Here is a 3,474-nt window from a genome sequence, read left to right on the forward strand (position 1 = left end):
ACTAATTGGTGGGCAATCCAGATGCTTAAGCAAAATGAAGAGGTCACAAATTAAAGGACCCTACATTTGACTAGTTATAAAATGCTGATAAACTTCCAGATTGTTATTTCAAGTCTCTCATTAGGTGCCCACCAGGTGTAGAGCATGCGTAGTAAAGGTCAACATGACTGACAAACTGACCTTCCACCAGAGACAGGCAAGAACAAGAATCTCTCACTGGGGTTCAAACTTTGATCCAGAGACATCGTGCATGTGTAACTTGAATATCAGAACCCCACACTTTTCAAGAATAAAGATGATGCCTCTTTCCTGCTAAAGATCCTTCAAAAATCTTAGCAATTCCTTTGTTCAGAGAGACTGGAAGCTAGTTTAGGTGAAACCACCTGTCCGTCTCTCCCTAGCGAGCCCTTCTCTCTCTTTAATAAAGTTTGGTTTGTGTGGACATTTGCCTCTCATGTTCAAATCTTTGTCAGTAGGAGGCAAGGACCCCAGCTCAGGGTCTCAGGTATCCTGGTAACAAAAGGACCCACAGGGACTACAATGCCACCTTCAATTTCATCAAGTGACATCTTCCAAAGGAGAAATAATAAATAAATAGAAAATTAGGTCAAGCTGAGAGAGAGATGAGATACCCAGCAGTACCCTGGATGCCACATATGAAGCAGAAGAAACATCACCTGGAAAGAAGTTAGTAAAAATCAGAGAAAAGCAAATGTTGTCAACCTATAAGACAGTCCTGTGAGATTTTTAGAATTTCTGGAAGAAAGCTATGAAATGAGTCCATCCTCCTACTTGTCCAGCAGTCAGAATCTAGATAGCTCTTAAAAATTAGAAAATATTTCTTCTCATCTGTGCTACTATACAAAATAAAAGAGAAGAAACAGTACAAGTGGAATACAAGGTCCCTGATGTCACTTGAAAACCAACTGAAATGTTATCAGTTTGAACACACCCAGTGGCTCCACAAAAAATAGGCCTGGCAATCTGCTTCTGTAAAAATTACAGCCAAGAATAACCTATGGGGCAATTCTCCTCTGTAATACATGAGGCCATGATGAATTGGAATCAAATTGATGGCAATGGATTTGGATTTTTATTTTGGGTTTTTCTCTTTTTTTTTTTTCGTCAAGTATTATACTGAGTTAGGCACTATTATTTATCACATATGTTTAGATGTTAAATTAAATATGCATTTATGTACTGTTAAATGTGTAAGTTGTTTGTCATTATTATACAAAAGCCTTTATAGTAAACTTTTACAGTGATTTTGTTAAATAGAACACTTCATTAACTAAACCTTTCCCCCACTTACATGTGTTATGTTATGTTATGTTATGTTATGCTATGCTATGCTATGCTATGCTATGCTATGCTATGTTATGTTATGTTATGTTATGTTATATAACGTTATGTGCTGTTGAGTCAGCTATGACACACAGAGATTCTATGTAAAACAGAATGAAACACTGCCAGGTCTTGTAGCATCCTCACAGTATTTGCTGTACTTGAGCCCATCATTGCAAGCACTGTGTCCATTTCATTTTTCACTGACTCCTTACTTTATCAAGCATGGAATCCTTCTCCAGGGACTGGTCCCTTCTGACAACATGTCCATAATATGTGAAATGAAGTTTGGTCATTCTCATTTCTAAGGAACACTCCAGTTGTATTTCCTCCAAAATGCATTTATTCATTCCTCTGGCAGTTCACAGTACATCCAATATTCTTTGCCAGCACCACAATTCAAATGCATCAGTTCTTTTGTGGTCTTCCTTATTCTTCATGCAGCTTCCACATACACATGAGACTATTGAAAATACCATGACTTGAGCCAGGAGTACATGAGTCTTCAAAGTGATATCTTTGTTCTTCAATATTTTAAAGTGTTCTTTTGCAGCAGATGTGCCCAGTGCAATACATCTTCTGATTTCTTGACTGCTGCTTCTGTAGGCATTGATTGTGAATCCAGGTAAAATGAAAACTTTCACAACTTCACTCTTTTCTCCATTTATCATGATGTTGTTTATTGGTCCATTTGTGAAGATTTTTATTTTCTTTGTATTGAAGTGTAATCCACCCTGGAGTTTTTCATCTTCATCAATAAGTGCTTCAAGTCTTCTTTACTTTCAGTAACCAAGGTTGTGTCATCTGCGTATCACAGGTTGCCAGTGAATCTTCCTCCAATCTTGATGCCACATTCTTCTTCGTATAGTTCAGCTTCTAAGATTATTTCCTCAGCATACAGATTGAATGAGTATGGTGAAAGGATACAACCCTGACACACACTATACAGTATCCCTTTATTCTTTTCAAACAATGGCTTCTTGCTTTATGTATGAGCTCCTTGTGTGCACAATGAAGTGTTCTGGAATTCCTATTCATTACAATATTATCGAAAATTTGTTATGACCCACACTGTCCAATGTCATTGCCCAGTCAAAAAAATACAGGCAATCTCTCAAGCATTCTTTGCATTCAACCAAGGTCCATCTTCCATTAGCAATGATATCCCTCATTCCACACTCTTCTGAATCCACCTTGAATTTCTGACAGATCCCTGCCAATTGACTGCTGCAACCATTTTTGAATTATGTCCAGCAAAAGTTTACTTCAGTGTGATATTAATATTTTTCGATAATGTCTGCATTCTGTTTGATCATCTTTCTTTGGAATAAGCACAGATATAGTTCTCTTCCAGTCAGTTGGTCAGATAGCTATCTTCCAAATTTCTTGGTGCAAAAACAGTGAGAAGGCCACATGTTCTGACCTCCTCTAATCCCACAAGAAGAAGGCAGAATTACCAGCAGTAACCTAAGGCCTATTCCTACAAGGCCAGACATGCTGCCTCCCTCCAGCCCTTTCACCAACCATTCCTCCCAAAGCACCCACCACCTCTCTCCTGAGTTCGATAATTTGCTGCAGTGGCCACACAGAACTCATGGATTATGGGCTTTATTAGGGAAGCACCAGGCTACAACTCAAGTTCAGAAGGAACGTTCAGTCTCTCTCTCCAGCCCACCGTCCCTCAACCAACAGTCTCTCACAGTCTTTTTCCCAGCAATGCTGGTCCCTCGGTGTCTCACTCAACATTGCATGTCTCTTGTGTCTCTTTCCCAGCAGCACGTGTCTCGTTCAGGAGTGCGTGTCTTTTTCGGCAGCACGTCTTCCTCAACCAGCAGTCAGAGAGAGTTCTGCCTCTTGGAGGCCTCCTTTTGAGCCCGGCAGGGTGGTCAAACTAGCCAATCATAGAATCAGAGCTCTAAGCACCTGAGAGAGAGTGGGAACCTCCCAGAACATTGTTTTGTGCCACCCCCAACAGAAATACTCCAGGCGGGCAACTTTAGCAATCAGGATCTCCTCAGTTTCTAATAGCAATTCCCACCTTGGAGTTTACAAAGACTTATGGGTAGAAAAGCCACACTAAATAATTTACTACACCGCACCTGAGAGAGAGCGGGAACCTCCCAGAATATT

Source organism: Orycteropus afer, unplaced genomic scaffold, assembly GCF_000298275.1.
Source record: "Orycteropus afer afer isolate SDZICR_OR568_19922 unplaced genomic scaffold, OryAfe1.0 scaffold00274, whole genome shotgun sequence".
NCBI classification, from domain to species: Eukaryota; Metazoa; Chordata; class Mammalia; order Tubulidentata; family Orycteropodidae; genus Orycteropus; species Orycteropus afer.